Here is a 20,474-nt window from a genome sequence, read left to right as displayed (position 1 = left end):
CAGTCCCTTCATAGTTCTGTGCCTGAGAAGCTAGAACAACATTAAAAATATCTAAGCCTAATAAAAACCCTATTTTTCCTAATGGCGGGAATGGGTCTAAATCTATCTATAACAAATAAAATGTTTATAATAAAAAAGCCATGGCGATCCTTGTTAATACTTTTCTTCTTTTGTCGGTGTCACAATATCTTGTTTCCTGTTGAAAATATCTCTAAAATAGAAGAGAAAATAATGATTATGACAAATAAGATAGGCAAAAATGGATACAGCATATTATCAAAAAAAGCTCTATTAATAAATATTCAATAATAATAATAACATATTTACCGGTATTTTAGATTTTTCTCTGGTTCCGTCTTTTTTCAATTTCTTCAGTGCCTTCAAAATTCTGTACCTGAGAAGCTAAGATAATATTAACAATATCTAAGCCTAATAGAATTGGTAAAAATATTTACATGTAATTTGTAGATTTTCCTTGTATCCGTCTTTTCTTAATTTTTCCAGTCCCTTCATAGTTCTGTGCCTGAGAAGCTAGAATAACATTAAAAACATCTAAGCCTAATAGAAACCCTATTTTTCCTAGTGGCGGGAATGGGTCTAAATCTATCTATAACAAATAAAATGTTAATAGTGAAAAAGCCATGGCGATCCCTGTTAATACTTTTCTTCTTTTGTCGGTGTCACAATATCTTGTTTCCTGTTGAAAATATCTCTAAAATAGGAGAGAAAATAATGATTATGACAAATAAGATAGGCAAATATGGATACAGCATATTATCGAAAAAAGCTTTATTAATAAATATTCAATAATAATAATAACATATTTACCGGTATGTTAGATTTGTCTCTGGTTCCGTCTTTTTTCAATTTCTTCAGTGCCCTCAAAATTCTGTGCCTGAAAAGCTAAGATAAGATTAACAATATCTAAGCCTAATGAAATTAGTAAACATATTTACATGTAATTTGTAGATTTTCCTTGGATCCGTCTTCTCTTAGTTTTTCCAGTCCCTTTATAGTTCTGTGCCTGAGAAGCTAGAATAACATTAAAAATATCTAAGCCTAAAAAACCCTATTTTTCCTAATGGCGGGAATGGGTCTAAATCTATCTATAACGAAACAAATATTTAAAAAAAAAAGCCATGGCAATCCATGTCAATACTTTTCCTTTGTCTTCACGATATCTTGTTTTCCTGTTAAAAAATATCTAAAAATACTATAGAAAATAATGAATATAACAAATAAGATAGCCAAACATGGAAGTAGCATATTTTCAAAAAAAGCTTAAAACAATAATATAAATAATAAATCAGTAATATACAATAACAGTAATAAAAATATAAGTATAACGTAAAACGAAAGAAATATTTTAATTTTTTCATACCAGGACGTCAAATAAACGATTGCATTACAGGGTGTTAAAATACAAATAACAATTGTATTCAGTTTTCTGAGCTATAATTCAGTTTATTAATGAATATATAATCAAGAATTTGTTTGCAATTATTCAAATTACATAAATAGTTCTTCACGGGTCGAGCCATGTTGAACTTCCGCTCATAATCCTTTTACAGTGTGTATGGCATTTTTGTATAGTTTTAAACAACAGTCTTATTTGATATAAATACATTCGTGTGTACTGCCCAGTGCATTTGTTTGCGACCACATATTGGTAATCAGTGCACATGCATACGATCTCAAAGTACGTATGACAATGGGATACAGTTTCAAACCAACAGTCAGTTTTTCTATATCAAAGTCTTGTGTGTGGACGCATTTGTTGGCTAGCACATCTTAGTTATCTTCAATAAATCTCTTCTTCCTATTTGAATAATTGAGTTTCATTTTCTTTTGAAAAACAGAAAGAGTCGTCAAGTTTCATAATTGAGTAATCCTGAAAAAATATATATACATTTAGTTATTATGCCTTTTTATAGTAGAGGAAGTAAATTATGAGAAACTTATTACGTATGATGAGGCTCTACAAGGCGCCTATAACGTGTTGGGCGGTGACGCTGCGCGTCATCAACTCCCTCAGACTTATAACCTTCTAGTTTCACAATATTAACAACTCCACAACTTTGAATATGATTGTCCATTACTGGCAATGAAATATCCAATCTACATGAACAATGTACGAGAGACGAATAATATGTGATGAAATACGACAAATAGTGTGGTGATAAAAATGATTATTGTAGAGGTCGAAACGCATATTGTAGATGTATAGGGTTGCTAAAGTTTACGTCCAACCTAAGTATGTCGACAACATACTTAATTTCAAACAATAGCAACATTAATAATTTATGTAATATGAATGAACCTATTAAACCAAAATATAAAACAAGCAAACAATCCGTTTATTACGGCAATTAAATTAACACTACTTAAACGACAAACTTCTAATGCGAGCATCAACTCTCAAATAGCCGACTTGCAATGATCCGAAATACCGAAATAATAATAAACAAACAAGAATATGAGAAGACAAGACGATACAAGATTTTGTTTACGTCAACATGCTTATTTTCGTCCCACGAACAGGAGATTAAATTTTCTTAAAGGGAGTAGTCTATGAACGGTCATTCACCAAAAGTACAATGGCCGATAACTTTCAAAATAACCTCGGATCAAACATATATACGGAATAAAACAATTAAACTTTGTCTGTAGCTGAGGAAATGAATCTTACTATTAGTATGTGTAACCAATTACATGCTATTGTGGAATAATAAGGGATGCTATTCGATATCATACGAGTTTTTAATGTTTGCAGTGAAATAGTACATTGTTTTACAACATATCATTTGATACAATAACGCATGGGATGGATGTCTATTTTAAACATAACATTAACGTCCATTACATTATACTTGAGATTCCAACAAGAGAGATGTACCGATACCACTTGACGCCGATACCGATCCGACAACAACGATAAAACGCCGATATCAATATTTTAAAGCAGAACTTGCCGACATTTACATGATATGTAATTATTATTTCAAGTGTGCAGTCCAAACTAGTTGAAGTAACAGTTTACAAGCATTATTCATGCCACACAATTTTTCAGTTTGAAAGAGACATATTTCAGATAATAAGAAATTAATATTTGAATCCTGATACGTTTTTTGGTTTAAATACATTGCACACTGACGCTAATAATATCGGTGTTCGGTTAGAAAACTCATCGGGTTTGGCTACTGTGGGGGGTAAAATAAATAAATGTTTACTCACTCTATCTAACTGATACATCGAGTTGCGTGCGCAGAATTTTATGCCATTATAACGTCGTATTTTGTATTTTACAAATCTAAAAATTCCCATTTGATATATTTCCTCATAATTCCCATGTAATGGTAAAAATGTCAATATAAAAAATGGGCTGCAAAAATAGACAAATTAGTTGGGCTGATAAATGGCTAAAATCAAGTCATAATCCTATTCGCGTTTCTATTCGCGCGTTTGGGAAACAGCATTGCTCATACTTAACGAGGCTAATACCGTGAAAAGCAAAAAATAATTTTCATATCAGTATTTCGAGCTACTTTTTAAAAACATTCTGGAATTGATCAAAAAGTTACTTATCGTGGAAATATCAGTCTACATTTAGCCGATATCAATACGAATACCGATACCAAATATTATCACCGATGCCCGATACGTTTTACCGAGAGCCTTTTAATTTAGTTTTGACCAGCACTGACTGTATAACGACATTGATGTTTGTTTTAAGCAGAAAGTAGAACACTCATTTAACCACTCCAACCCGAAATTGAAATTAATGAAAAGCCAATATACCTCAATTAATAATGAAATAAAACAAGTAAACAATACACGATAGTAATATGAATAATATTCAAGCCAGACGATATTATTGCAAAATGAACCTAGCAATTTTTGGCTGCCCTCAGTTAATATTTAGACGTGTTTCAACTTAAAATTATTCTAATTTGAATCGAGCATTAAAATTGGAACCAAGTTGAAGTAATAAAAACGATACTATCAGAAGACGACCCGTAAGTTACAATTACATTATATTTTCATGGCATCGTGATTCCAGGACAAGTTCATAGATGACCTCTTATTAGGGGGAAAAGGAGAACAAACGATAAGCAAGAGACTCAAGTAGAAAATGCGTGTGAACATTCACAATAAATGGTCTTTTTAAAACCAAGAGAAAAAAAAACTGTAAAATCAAAAACGATCTTGACAACAACAAAAAATGAATAAGTCTGAAACGCAAGGAGCTACAGAAAAAAATGTGAAATGGACAGACATTTTTCTTCTTTACATGTATTCCATATTTTCCTCTGCATGAAAGCAAGTAGAATCCGCATTTTTATTTTTTCAAATGCTCAAAGTAGTATAATTTTGTCACAATTACAACCAACAAGGCTCATTTACGCAACGAGCATATTTTTATTTATTTTTTGGCGCTTCAAATTTCATTAATGTGATACGAAATGAATAAAAGCAAAGCATTTCCGTCGGCGAAATTTAAAACTACTCAACGCCAAAACTTTGTCTTTCCAAACACAGTTTAGCGCCCGAGCACATTCTGTCTCATAATCATTATTTATCTCGGCTTTAAATTATGAATTAGTTTCCTTTTGTGTATATTTTTCAGTGCACGCACAAGTTTAACCAGTGCTAGGCATTTGTAGCAGAGGCATTATCCAGCATATTGGGTGAATATAAGCGCCTTCAGTTAACAGTTAGTTGGACGTGTTTTAACCTAAAATTAATCTAACACTATCCAACATTGAAATTAGAAACAAGTTAAAGTAATGAAAACGCGGCTATTTGAAGAACTGTATGGTAATACGACATTATAGTGGCATGCCCTTGGTATACCCAAATAAGTTTTTAAATGTCCACTTATTAGCAGAGCTAATAATCAGCTAAAATAGAAGAACAAACGATTAAGCGAGGGCTTAATTAATATGACTCGGCATGTGTGCAGTCTAAATTGGATATTTTCGGGCCTGCCTGCCAGCCTGTTTGGAACTGTTTTCTATGCGATCAAAAATATGAATATCCAGTGTAAGCGTCAAATATGCAACATTGCAGCCTTCAACAGATTTAGCAACCAATCACAAGAAATCACATTTCTTTGCTACATTAGATACCCGACAGACGGACTGCACCTTTTGAAAAGGAGTCAAAAACATCAACCGCTGGAATATCAAGCGCACAAACCCAGGATAAACAGATCGAGTAATAATCAAACACAACAATTTGATAACAATCAAAAACTATATGAATGTATGTATTATTATTCCTTTATTATAATTTGTACACCCCAGCTGTTTGATTTACATTTTTTACCACCAAAACTATGTCGTGTCTGACATTAAAACTTAACGGTTCTAATGAATTTACTAATGGAGACAAAATCCGAAAAACTTTCGCTTTCAATTAATATGTTTTCAGTCAAATATTTGCACCAATAAATTGGTCTTTTTTATGAATCTGTTGTTGTGCATGGCTTTCAAACATCTAATCAAGCTTTTTGTTATGGCGGAGATATAGTGTGGGGAATCTTGTATGAATAAAACATGGTATTAGGAACAAGAATTATGCAGTTCATTTTCATCTCTTCACCACGTAGCTTAAGATGTTTGCAAAATACCATTGTGTAATAAAGCATTGTTCTGCAAAAGTACACGCAAGCTCTAATGAAAAACAAACTGATCAGTATCAATACGACAAAATCAGAAAATTCTAGAAAAATAAAGAAAAGTTCTCATGTTGCGTGTTTTTAAATCTACCAATTTATTACGCTTTATCAGAGAATTAGAAGTAACCATTTCATTTCTTTCTTAAATTCGTGGAAACGTTCAGCGCTTTTTTGTTGATACGTTTGCTTGCATTTCTCCAATATTTAGCTTAACATTATTACTTTCCATCTTTACTGTTTTACTCAAGTAAGAACAATAAACATCATTGGGCATTTTCCAATGTATTTTTGTACGGCTAAGACATCCATGCGACAATGACTTAGAAATAAATTATTATTTATCAGAATTTTTTTCTATTTAAATAAAAATTCAAATTCACCAAACACAAATCTGAGTCGGGCATTTAAGTTACGACAGATTTAAATTCAATTCAATGGAAGAATTAATTTCAGAAAAAAAAAAACATCCCTGAATAAGATTTTAAATTTTTGAATCATTCCTAACCCGAACCCAAGCTGAACAACTACTAATTTGTTATGCCGGGAAAACACTTAGGTGCTCATAAAAATGTGACCCTAATATGTTTGTTGAGTAAGAGTTAATATCCTTTACGTATACGTCTCATCGTGCACTAAGTCAAAAGAGTAAATCAAAACAAAAGCAATAAGAAACTTTTGCGTCGTTTCCAAGCATGATATATGCTGTCCGATTGTTTGTGGCCACGGTAGCACGTAATTTCTCTTTATCATATTTTCAATTCTCCGAGTTTTATGTCTGTAAGTATTTCAAAGTTAGAAATATACAGAGGAATATGTTATTACTTGAAAGAAAGTAATTTGAGCTAGCGAGCAATCGTTTTCAGCGCGTATATAAGCTAGTAATCATTACCCGCACAATAATAAACAAACATTAAATGCGCTCGCTCGAAATTACTCGCGAAAACATGCGCCCTTTGTTAATTGAATATTCACTTTGCTTCAAAAGCAAGGTTTGGGCTTGCCAGAACGGTGAAGAGAGCAATGCTCAAATATATGGACACGCAGAACAATTCCCCAAAAATCATATGCGGTGACCAACGACTAACATACCGGCGGTGACTTATCAGTACCTGTAACGGGGTGCCGTGACGGTACAGGGACTGTCATAGATATTTTGGGTCCTGTGACAATTAAAACATCAGTTGAAATATCTCGTGATATGAGTCAATTATGTACCGTATTATCGGATCAGGTACCGAACCACAGTCAAACATTTCACATAAAAACGTTACTAAATAACATGCGTCAACTTAACACCAGCCGAATCGAGGTACAATTTTTGGTACAGTGACTGTCATAGCCGTTTAGGGCTGATGGACAATTCGACTACACGGACAACTCACCAGGCCTAGGGTGGTGTAGCCAGTCTGCGGACAATTTCATTCAAACCGCTATAAAACAAAAACCAATATATCTAACCCGTTAATTTTTTCACCGTGGGTGCATTGGCGGCATTTATTCTACACGCTAAACCTCGTATTAACTTTCTACGACAAAGGGTTAAAGCTATACAAATCCCCAAAGTACGGCACTCTTATCAGTACCTGTATCGGGGGACCGTGACGGTACAGGGACTGTCATAGATATTTTAGGTCCTGTGACAATTAAAACATCAGTTGAAATATCTCGTGATATGAGTCAATTATGTACCGTATTATCAGATCAGGTACCGAACCACAGTCAAACATTTCACATAAAAACGTTACTGAATAACATGCGTCAACTTAACACCAGCCGAATCGAGGTACAATTTTTGGTACAGTGACTGTCATAGCCGTTTAGGGCTGATGGACAATTCGACTACACGGACAACTCACCAGGCCTAGGGTGGTGTAGCCAGTCTGCGGACAATTTCATTCAAACCGCTATAAAACAAAAACCAATATATCTAACCCGTTAATTTTTTCACCGTGGGTGCATTGGCGGCATTTATTCTACACGCTAAACCTCGTATTAACTTTCTACGACAAAGGGTTAAAACTATACAAATCCCCAAAGTACGGCACTCGAAAGACGTATTTGCGACCAGTGTGCGACCACGGATTTCAAGCCTTGATCATCGTTTCTGCTGCGTCGAAACTATCGCATACGCAGCCATACAGCAATCAAACAGACAAAACACGGTGGTCGCAAATTGGTGGACAATTGTTGGTCTTGTGACAGCGTGAAAACATTGGGCTTCTAATTGCATTTCTGACCGTCATATATTTCAAGAACACGGTTATTTCGAACAAAACTCGTTAAATTATAAACAAAGCACCACATCACAGCAATCAAACAGACGAAAACACGGTGGTCGCAAATTGGTTGACAAAGATATTATCGACGTATCGGAATTGCACACCCCCTATTCCCCCTCCTTCAAATGTAGAAACGCGAAACTTTCAAATATGGTTAAAAGAAACACAACTCTACCCACCTGCCAAGTTTCATCTTTTTATTTCTCATATTTGTATGGATTTTCAAGCTTTTGACAGCTACGAGAAAAAGAAACACAACTCTACCCACCTGCCAAGTTTCATCTTTTTATTTCTCATATTTGTATGGATTTTCAAGCTTTTGACAGCTACGAGTTAGTTCAGTGGCACCGCGCTGTGTTACGGTACCAGAACTTCTCTATCTTTAGAAGGTCCTGTGTCTTGTGACAGCGTGAATTGAAATTGCAAGATGGTCCGTTGGACACAAAATGGCGTCCGATATCCGCAGAACGTTTAGTGACGTCATAGCAAACAAAAACAAATCTTACAGAGCTAACAGAAATATTTGAAATAAATAAAAGTAATAGCCTTCTGGAGAAAAATTTCATCTTCAACCACTGAAAATTTCAAAGCAATTAGTCCAGTAATCAAAGAGAAAAGCGACTTTTCAAAAACGTGTCAAAGAACAAGAACAAGAACAACAACAACAACAACAACATAATATTGAAACGATCGTTATGTCCACTACGTGTCCAAAAAATAAATAAAAAATTTCTCTCATTTTCAACGCGACACGACTGAGCGAAAGGCACACGCGTATCGGGAAGCGTCTGGCACAAAGCGCCCTAATCAAGTTTTCCGATGAGATTTGGCTCAAATGGAGGGCGGGTAGATTGAGTTAACTTAATGACAGATATAAATTCAATCCAATGAAAGCATCAACTTCAAAAAAAAAAAACCGAATGCAGATTTCAAATTTTCAAATCAATCCTAACCCGAACCATATAACCCAAGCTGAACAACTATTAATTTGTTATTTTAAAGCGAGCGGGGGTGTTTTCCGAAATCTCATTTTTCCAAAGAAACATATTCAACTGTGGTAATATACTTAAATATTTAATATACAGTGCAAACGAAATTGAGAATGAAACACAATAGCGGGGGAAAAATTGAATATTTCATTAAATCGAGCACTAATATAAAAAACTTGATTCAACAAAAAGTTGTGGTGGCTCAATGTGATTTTTAAAAAAATTTTTAATTAATTTGATCTAATTTCGGCTGGGGGGTAAAAATTTGAATGTACCAATAATTTTTCGAACTTTGTCATTATGTGAACTATATGAACTATTTCAAGTTTTGGGTTTATGAATGACAGAAAATGTAATTTGATAAATTAGATATGAATTGGATATATTGGAATTGGATATATTAACAAAGCAGAAAAATTTATTGCATACCGGCTAAAACTGCACACCTGCCCGTGAACGTAGTGGCGTAGCCCGGGGGTGGTTTTGCGGGTCGACCCCCTCCCCTCTTTTAAAAAGAAAAAAAAAAGATTTTTCTGTATCATAGATGGCAAACTTCCGTACCTTGAAACGCTTTTTAGACTCCAAAGACTGCTGAAACACGCGTATTCTAGCGTTCGATCGGACTCGCTAGCTGTTTCGATCTAACTTGGCGAAAAAAAATCAGCGCTATCCCTGCGCTATCCTGAAAGCTCTCGCCAAACCCCATTGTATCGAACAGTTGATATTAGGAGCCCAATCCAAACTACATAAAAACCCAATTTCGTGCAAGGGTATAAAACATGAAAAGTTTCATCTTGAAAATCCTAGGTTTTCGATAACAACCCAAGATGTTTCAAAGTCATAAGCAGAAAGCATCTAAGAGCACTATCATATAAGCACAAACACCAAAGCGCGCGACATCCCTGGAGATGACGGGTTCACTAAAACTTACAACTGCGCAACGCTATACAAACAGCAACGCTAATTTATTACACACTAACACAAATATATTTCTGTAACGTTTCGTCTGACCAAAATCAGACTTCCTCAGACAAGCAGTTTACAACAATGCCAAGAAAAGAGCAATCATGCAGTTTATGGCGATAAATAAATTTGTTTGAAATTAATTGTGACCAAACAATGAAAAAACAATTATTGATATTCAGAAACAGATTGCGAAATAAAAAAATGCGATCGGTTCTCAGCATGGAATAATTGTTCCGCGGCGTGCTTGATTTCACAATAAGTTTTACTAGAACATTTATCAATGTGTTCTAGGCTCAGACCTTTCCTATCAAGATCTATCAAGATCGGAGCCTAGAACACATTGATAAATGTTCTAGTAAAACTTATTGTGAAATCAAGTACGCCGCGGAACAAATATTCCATGTCCATGTTCCATCTGTTTCTGAATATCAATAACTGTTTTTTCATTGTTTGGTCACAATTAATTTCAAACAAATTTATATATCGCCATATTTAAACTGCATGATTGCTCTTTTCTTGTCATTGTTGTAAACTGCTTGTCTGAGGAAGTCTGATTTTGGTCAGACGAAACGTTACAGAAATATATTTGTGTTAGTGTGCACAGCAGACTCTTGAATTGCATATTATGGTATTTTATTCTTGCTAAAGCATCCTTGCATTACATGCATACGGATCCACTAGCGCAAAGGCATAGAGAAAGGATTGGGAGTTAGTCTGGCGCAACCTCTACTGATCGTTATATTAGCCTTTCCGCGTGACTTCTGTATCCGAATGGATCCTGCCAAACTCCGGACTCGACAACTACCACAAGAAAAGAATTTAGAAGCAATACTAAAAAGAATTCAACGCCTTTAAAAGAATCACATTAAAAAGACCCTGGCTATCAAGATCTGAGCCTAGAACACATTGATAAATGTTAAACACATTGGTAAATTCCACTAGCGCAAAGGCATAGAGAAAGGATTGGGAGTTAGTCTCGCGCAACCTCTACTGATCGCTAATTTATTAGTTGTTGAACGTGTAAGTTCTAATATCTGAGATGAACTGTAGCTAAATTTGCATAATTTGTAGACGGTGTGATAGAAAAGTGCCATAATATAAAACTGTGTTAATTTGAAGGACCCTCGTATTGTTATATTGAAAATACATGAAAAAAAAATCAATCCAATGTTATGTTCATGTGTATACCGAGTCCATCTAACTTTAGGTGAAACTAAATTTCGTTGACCTAAGACACTATCAAAATATTTAAATCACAAAAAATGCTATTTAACAGAAATACAGAAAAGAGATTTGGTTAAAGACATAGTCTTTTAAACTATGTCCTTATCAATCTTTGGAGTTGTAATTAACAGGGACACAGAGTAGCTAAGCTAAACTAGAAGTTTAAAAAAATAAAAATGTTAATTTTTTGTTTAAATAAAATTATTTGCTGATTTGCTGCGTTACAGTATCGCCACTGGAAACGATATTTTATTTTGGGGCTTGCATGGCGTAGTTAACCAATGCCAAATCGTATAGAATTCACATTGATACACTCGGTTGGAATTACTTATTAGCCAGAAAAAAACGATAGTTGTCCGAATCATGATATTATACAGTATTTAGACTAGAGGATTTTCCAAAATAAATTCCATTTGACAGACAAACCAAAGCTGAGCTTATACTCAATATAATAAAAATAATACTTTGTCAGCAGGTTTCCCGATAAAATTGCAGATATTATTTATTGATAGATATACAAGTAATTTACACGAGACGCGAGATATTCCAAACTTGAACGGCTTAAAATGTTTGTGTACCACAGGCATTGTGCGTTATATTTACCTAATATTGAGGTCCTCTAAATTAGCCACAGGGATTGTAGACATTCTACATTCATTATAAGAACATAACATATTAATACTCGAAATAAACTATGAAGAAATGGGGAATATATTTCTAGATTTGAAACTTATGGACATGAGGGGCATGGGTTCTAGGAACACTACCAATGAAGGTCTATACTGGTTATAAGGTATTTGCGGCTATAGTATATCATAGGAAATTTAATTTTAGGACACGAATTTTGGGAGAGGGGATTAACAACTACATTAATACCCTCTGGTGAAAACGGGTTCCAAGATTAATAAAAAAAAAATGGTATATGGTATGCAGAATGATAAGGACATGTTAGCTTCGGTACCTCATGATAAACGATTTTAGAGTCGTAATATTTGCAATAATAAAGCGTCATACATATTACATACACGCATGAATATAAGATATGAATACTCGCACTTAATAACAGCGCATTAGGAATATTGCCAGCTTCGAACACTTATCAACCTACTTCGAACACTTGAATCAATATGAATCGTATGGTTACTTGGACTACCAAGGATTGTCAGCTTCGAACACTTATCAATATGAACCGTATGGTTACTTGGACTACCAAGGAATGCCAGCTTCGAACACCTATCAATATGAATCGTATGGTTACTTGGACTACCAAGGATTGTCAGCTTCGAACACTTATCAATATGAATTGTATGGTTACTGGTAGTACCGAGGATTGCCAGCTTCGAACACATATCAACATGAAACGTATGGGTATTGGCTACTAGGACTACCAAGGGAAGTATAAGTCGGGTGTGTAGGATTTACGGCTACATTTGTGCAATTGGCCTAATTTATATATTATCCTTATTGAAAATTTCAGTTTGGGACACAAATTACATGGTTAACCAGTACCGAAGTTAGTAATATTCACGGTTATATTAATGTACTTGATTAAACTCACTCCAATATTACCAGTATTGAAAATTTATTGCGATTCTGGATTGGAACATGAATGGCATGGTTATTAACTGTTTACTACCAGGTGGTATAAACCAGTGATTCCCAGAGTGGGCGGTTATAATTATATTATAACTTGATAATTTAGTGAACAGTTAATCGTTTAACGATCCTACAATTTAAATATAATTAGACGAATGGGAACACGCTGCACAGGGCAGGGTTCCAACAGCGCAGAAAATATTTAATTCAAATGGAGCTCCATGAAATGCAATGAAATGAGGAAATAAAATCCATATGTTATATTTGAGAAATGCATCGATACGTGATTTTTATAAAGATGAATCTTTTTAATGAAAATCTCTCATAATTTGACAAACCATGCAAAAAAGGCAGAAGTCAGAAACCTGGATTCTTTCATTTACGAACTCGTTTGTAACAATGATACAAGTGCTATCAAAAAAAAAATTGTCATTCAATTAGTAAACGGGTTGAGTTGAGATTGTGACTGACGAAAATGTCACCAAAAATTAAAGAAAAAAATACTCTCTGGAACAGTGATTTTTCAACCTTTTTTGTACCGCGGAACACTTTTTTCAATTTAAAATTGTGGCGGAACTCCAAACGAGATTTTCGAAAATAAACTATATTATGCAATTAACTGACGTCGATCATTTCGGCATGAAAATAAAATACCGAAATCAATAATATAGCTTGTCAACTTTAGCTGGGAAAGACGTGACACATTCCGATTCAGAGCTACAAATAAATGTTTTTGCAAGTTTGCTCATGAATACTATGATTACGGTAGCTAGAAACAGAAATGGTATTTTATTGTGATATTTAGGTCTGTTTCGATGATTTTCAAATATTTTATTCTGTAATTGTGGAGAGACAAACACGCAGCTCTTTCTCAACAGCTCTCAATCTCTCGCGTTTTTTTTTTTATACGCAACAGGAGTTCAGAAAGAAGGTCGGAGGTCGATTTGGAAATTATTAGAAACAATGAAAATTGGCAGCAAAGCGATTTTTACTGTTTAATTTCGTCATTATCGCTACTTTTTTTGCCCCCTGAACGTTTTCATATTACCACCTTTGTTGTTCTTGTGCGCACGTATTAATTCTTGCCGATCGGCGGAGATCGAAGTTTCAAATTTTTGTAGAATTATATGCGTTCACATCGGCGACAGATGTTAATGACATTAAGGAGCGCTTTTAAATTCCAATTTTATTCTAACTTTTATCTTTTGCGCTGGCTTGGATCTAACTCATCGCCGTTGGCAAATTAAACGTCCCAGTTTTAAGCGAATAATATTATCGCACACATAATTGAGACGGTAATTGAGTTTCTTATGGTCCATACTGGTGTCAGTGTTATTTCCGGAATAAATCAATTAGATACTGTGATAAGATAAATCTGAATGTTGATTTAAAAGCTGAAATAAAGGCATTTCTACGTGGTCATTAGGCGAGATGACGATGAAGAGCACTTCTTTAACGATATCTTACATGCGCGACCTGATGCCAAAAAAATTGCTTGGTGCTGAATTGCCCAATTGCTTTTGTGCTGATTAGAATTAATTGATAAATATCCAAAAACTGCACGAATATGTTCAACAAACAAAAAATAGATTTAATTAGCTACATGCCCCCTCAAAATTGTTTACGCCCCTTTTGCAAAGCGCGCCCCACCCTTTGAGAACCATTGCCCCAGTGAATAATTGCTGATACCAATAAATTTCATGCCAACGATACTAAGAAATGAACACCGGTCCGGTTCTAAAGACTTTGCCATATAAAATTATTAACGCGCATTGGTGCCTAAACTAACAGTATTACTGCAAACACAAGGGAAAAAGTTCCTTCTCAACAATGACGAAAATTTGACAAAATTTGGAACAAAGTATTGCAAGTTTTATTCCGAATATTAGGCGGCAATATGACAAAAACACGGTTTTTTATTGCTAAAATTCATTCTTGTCTTATTCGCTTATTAGCCAGAAAAAAAACGATAGTTGTCCGAATCATGATATTATAAAGTATTTGGGGGGTTTTCCAAAAAAAATTCCATTTGACAGACAATTTCCATTTACGTATCCATATTAAGTTTTTGGCCATTCGGAAGCGTTGCCACAAAATCTTAATATGGTGAGCTGGAGTGAATATTTAATTATTAGATGCAAACAGCTAATTTTCAAAGAGATGCTAAAATTGTACAATATTCTGCCTAAAACTCAGCTATTAAACATGTACAACGATACTTCAAACACTTTTACGAAAATTTCTTCCCTGGTCTATTAAGGCATAGGTTCTCAAAGTGCTCCGTGGAAGAAACTTAGGCGCTCCGATTACTTAATAAAATACTGACTTGTCCAATTTTGTGACTGTCCAAAGAAGTAATAACACTAATAAAATTTAACATCAGTAGTGTCGAAATATGACAACGAGCGCAAATTCAAATGTGACATTATATATAAGTAAGATCGCAGAGGATAAAAAGTTATCTCTCGAGTAAAATATTCAATTCATAGCCGGTGCGAGCATTCAAAATATCTTGTCATAATAATTTATTCGTGTTCTTCGTTACTCGAATTTTAGTCGGGAAAACTTTTACGATTATTTAATAAATGAAAAATCACTATTTGAAAATTGCACGAAATACGTCCCAAACTGCCAACTATAAGTAGACCGGAATCGTATTTTGAAGTTAATCAAATTTGATTTGTTTTTTCGGCACTCAAAATTATTTTAAAGATATCGACAAAATACGAACGATTGTAATTAAAAATATTGCAAAAAAAAAATGTTCGATATATTTTGCATTAATTATCTTATATATCGTCACATACAGAGAAAAAGTCGTATTGGGCTCCATCGGTAGTTTCAAAATAGACAAAAGGTACATCGCGCGAACAATTTACTGTGTTTCCATTTCAGTTCCTATATGGTATACATTTTGAAGAAATCCTAACATAACACAAATTTACAATGTCTGAAAAGCGTTTTCAATCTGCTGTGAGACTGCTAGAACAAAACTTATGGTGATATCTTCCGTTTTAGATTTTAGTTTTAATATTTTATAATGCCGGTTTTCAATTAAGAAATTGGGATGCAAATTCACCTGGTATTAAGCCTATTAAAATGTTTAGCATTTAAATTAAGTAAAGTAATTTTAACTTATTTAGGAATAGTAATAGATACCAATTTTAAAATTGATTTTGGGGATCCGTGAATAGTGATGATGAATGTAAATTAGAAAGATTCAAAAGATTTTAATAACATACTTGCTCTTTAGACTCGAGGCAGCCACGTCTCTCAGTGATGCATAATCGGACGAATAACTCCGCATGTCTTTAGATATAATGATGAATTGTCTTTCCCTCTTTCAAGAAGTGTTTCAGAAAGCTGAAATTTATTTGAGATAATGAAATGTAGGTAAATTTTGTATGATATTGATTTGAATTATATATAGATGTTCGAACTACGTCATTATTAAGTTTTGGGTTTATAAGTTACAGAAAATGTAATTTGACAGGAGCACAGAGAAACTATGCTTATACTTTAGAGTTTAGATACATAAAAATGAAAATATTAATTTTCTGTTTATTAACAAATTATTCACAGATTTCCCCCTAAATTATAAATATTACTTTGGAATGATTTGTCAGCGTATAATATTGCAACACATCATATAAAATATATTTATATTCATGAAGAGCACGTTGAAAATACGGCTACATATTCAAGAAATGAAAATATCAAAAATAAGGCGGTAAGATTAAATCTAACAAATTTTTTATTTACGCCCTTCAAAAAATCAATAAATATTACTTATTTTGAATGATCTGTCAGTGTGCTATGTTGTATCTCATTATCTAAATCTTAAATAGTTAATAGTTTATTAGTGTGTTATACTTTACCTTCAAGTTCTCTATAGTCTTTCCCTCCCAGCAACTTCCTGAAAATATAGGTCAATAAATAACTTCAGCCACAGACATTGTAGACATATATATATATATAAATAAGAACAGGACAGATTATTACTACGGAATAAACGATAAGGAAATAAGAATTATATTTCCAGATTCGAAAACTTATGAACATGGGACGGTATGATTACTGAGACTACTAGCAACGGATATATAGGCTGACTATAGTAGATCTCATGTATATAGTGATCTTTAAACTGGTTATCGAGCAGCGACACCCAAGTTTCTAATATCTAATTAAAAAAGTAAGAATTCCAGAGATTTGAAACTCCTATATCTTATATTGACGGCGTGTGCCGTATAAACGATTCAACTAACACCATTCAGTAGAGATTATAAACGAGAGTTTACATGAATTAAGCTCTTCACACGTGATTAGGCATAACACGGCGTGACCTGCACCAACAATCGGGAAAATATGACATATATTTCCATGTCTCTAAATTTAAACAGTCATGAACATATGAATACTTAGCACTTTTACCAAGGGGATATGGACCAAAAAAAGTTTACACTTGGTTGAATATAATTTACACAGTATCGTTTTTGAAAATTTTAGTTGGGATACGAGTTCTTTAAGGTGTAAGATTAACGGCTATCTTAATACACTTAGTATGACTCACTCTTATAATATCATTATTGGAAATTTGGGGCGATTTCAGTTTGAAGTATAGTTGGGAACATCAATGACATGGTTATCAACTGTTTACTATCAGAGCGTGCAAGTCACGATGAGCTACAGTTAAATTTAAGAAATTAGTCTTGATTACCATTACCATTTGTGGCAAAAACGCTCATCAGATTAATAAAAAAGGCCAGGACTACGATTTCAACAAATTAGGCATATTAGTGTGTATATAGGCACCCTATGATAAACAACAAGGTAAACAATAAGTTTTAATATTTGCATGGTTATTAAGTTGGGGTTGTGTTTTAACCGAATTGCACTCAACGAGGCATAGTTCAAATCCTTTCAGTATCTAGGCAGATATACACTGCTGGATTAACTTATAGTATCACTTTAAAAAAATTCACTGTTTGTAGTAATCACAACGTGACGACCTATTGCGACGAAACGCCTTTTATTTATGCTGACCCAATGAACTTTACCTAAACTGACATTACAAGATAGTAATTGGTCTTTCGGTTTGGACGATTAAACGAAACAACAGCAGATGGGACAACACAGCAGTTAGCCCCTGAACGTGCAGCGCTATACTGACTACGCCATCAATCACCGGATATTGCTACAGTTAATTTGTAGTACAGAATAGGTAATTTCGCGATTATACTCAAAATATTAAAAGTAATAATTTGTCTTTCGATTTCCCGAAAAAAAATACAACATATTATTTATTTATAGACATGTAAATTGAAAGATTTCAAATGATACGATTACATACTTGCTCTTCAGACTTGATAGGCCTCCATCTCACTCAGTGATGAAAATCTGACACTTGACGAATTTCTTTTGGTGCAATAATAAATTGTTCTGTCGACTTTCAAGCAGTGTTTTAAAACGCTGAAAATCAATATATACCGTAGATCGTGATTTTGTGTAAGCCAATTCTAAATTTGAATTAAACTAAATTTCGTTGAGCCAACTATGCCATTTTCAGGTAGTTAATTCCCACAAATGTTATTTGACAGAGACACTACAAAGCTACGCTTATGCTAAAGATACAAAAAACCAACTATGTAATTCAATTGGGGTCATTTTCAACCATGTCGCTGATTTCACCAAAATTACATCCTTCAGTTAAAATGATATGTTAGTGTATCATATTGTACCTCATTTTGTATTGTTAAAGTGAGACTCTTTTCTGAATATTTTCTTCTAAAAATATACGTAAGTTTTAATAAAATACGTAACGGGTAAATTTCGACATTTAATTTCATAAAATTTAAAATTTAGAAAATTTAGACAAATAGACGAATAAAATTTATTCAGCGATTGACATCAAATTTCAAATATAAACTCTATAACATATCAGGTGTAGTCTTCAATTTGCACAAATTGCAAATATTACAATAACAATAAAATACTCAATGAATTTATTTACCTCTTTCATGGAGTATATGACTAATTAATTACCTCTGATCAGTAATTTGTAGCATTATCACATTGTTCACGGTAGAGATCGCAAACTGGGGATCGCTATCCAGCAGAGAAGCGCGCAACGAATTTTAGGGGTCGCAAAGAGTACACCAATTTGATACAAGATACTATATTTATAGTACTTTTTTGGACTTCTGCTTTGAAACACAATTATTAAAGCTTGTGCAAAATCTAAATCTTACAATTTCGATAGAATGCACAGGATCAAAAAAGCGGCATAACAATGTTCGGACCTCCTGAAGTATGCGCACCAAGATGGCGCACAACCTGAACTCAGGTCGTGTACCTGGTTAGGGTTCAGGTTATGCGACATTTTGGTGCGCATACATCAGGAGCACCCAATGTTGGCTCGCATCGAACTATTTAGCATTTTAAACCCAGTAGTATCTGACTTTTTTGGAATTTTGAATCGAAATACAATTAAACTTGTGAAAATATAAATCTTACAATTTCGAGAGAAAACACATGATCAGATAAGTGGCATAACAATGCTGACTCTGATCGCAAGACCAGAGACGCGGTGCGCTCGCATCGAATTTTTTAGCATTTTGAACAAAAACAGTGGTATACAGGAATCAATAGGCTTCGGAAGTCAAATAAAATGTTCAAATAATATTTACTTGTAATATTCCTCGTCCGTTAGTTCGTGTCTTTGAATCTTTAACCTTCAATATTTCTTCATCTGAAAAAAGTTAAGATATTAATAAATAAACTGTCGCAGAAATGTAGCTAGCATAATCAATGGACAGTGGGACTGAATCTATCGGATCTTTTGCACAAAGCTCCCGCCACGTTTTAAAATGACATATTAGTAATTATCCATTTGGGGTTAGGAATGATTTAAAAATTTGAATTTCCAGTGCAATCTGCATTCCTAACTTAAACTGGATAATTACTAATTCTCTTATTTTGAACGTTGGTAGGGTCTTTGTACAAAGATCCAATCCATACACAATAATATATTAAAGTAAAAAGGCTATGGCGAATCTCTATTAAACCATGGTTTTGCGCTGCATTTGCGAAAGTTTTGAAAGTAATGCATTACATTCATGTTAAGCGTACCATGTTGAATGCAGCTTACGTAGTTACGTAGATCAATGTGTTACGTTTGAGTTTCTTCATGATAAGCTTATGTATTGTCATATAGGTTTTAAGTTTGACCTATTTGTGAGAAAACGATGGAACCCGCTGTTAGTGAGTTGGATGCAGAAGAGAATCATCCATCAATCTAGACTTCTGTATTAGTTAATAAGTCCAATTCGTATAGGCCCGAAAACCTCTAATTTACCACTTATACAATAGTAAATTGAAAGCAATATAATAACAATGAAAACAATGGGTATAAAGAACATTTGGCTCACCTGAATATTGTTTCGAACTCGCTGTCCTAACCCAACAGTCAGCCTATCCATACATCCTACACAAAATCAAATCTTATCCTGTCACGAACATTTGTGACTGACTGAAAGCGATGTCGCTTGTGGCTTCCCGCGCAAAAATATCTGACGAAAAAAGCTATCTGATTGTTGGTAATCAAATGTTTTTACCTGATTACTTTAATTACTCCAGGTTGTCGTTACGAGGCGATCACGCTTCTGATGCGTGATCTCAAAGTTGCAGAATGCAAATGGCGGTTGGATTTGCTTTATTCATCGTATAATACCTAGTTCACAG

At 34.0% G+C, this 20,474-nt stretch overlaps 1 long non-coding RNA gene across 1 annotated transcript; it reads right to left on the bottom strand.

The window, feature by feature from the left end:
* Window positions 1-1,147: 1,147 nt before the first annotated feature.
* On the bottom strand, window positions 1,148-20,259 carry LOC144431238 (uncharacterized). The gene is made up of 6 exons (XR_013479878.1): window positions 20,162-20,259; window positions 19,421-19,482; window positions 18,085-18,203; window positions 16,613-16,650; window positions 15,977-16,097; window positions 1,148-1,891 (listed from the first exon to the last, which is right to left on the bottom strand). It is a non-coding gene; the product is annotated as an uncharacterized LOC144431238 (long non-coding RNA).
* Window positions 20,260-20,474: the final 215 nt, after the last annotated feature.

This window comes from Styela clava, chromosome 2 (assembly GCF_964204865.1).
Source record: "Styela clava chromosome 2, kaStyClav1.hap1.2, whole genome shotgun sequence".
NCBI lineage: Eukaryota > Metazoa > Chordata > Ascidiacea > Stolidobranchia > Styelidae > Styela > Styela clava.
The sequence above is the reverse complement of the archived record's forward strand: the minus strand, read 5'-3'. Positions and strand labels throughout refer to the sequence as shown.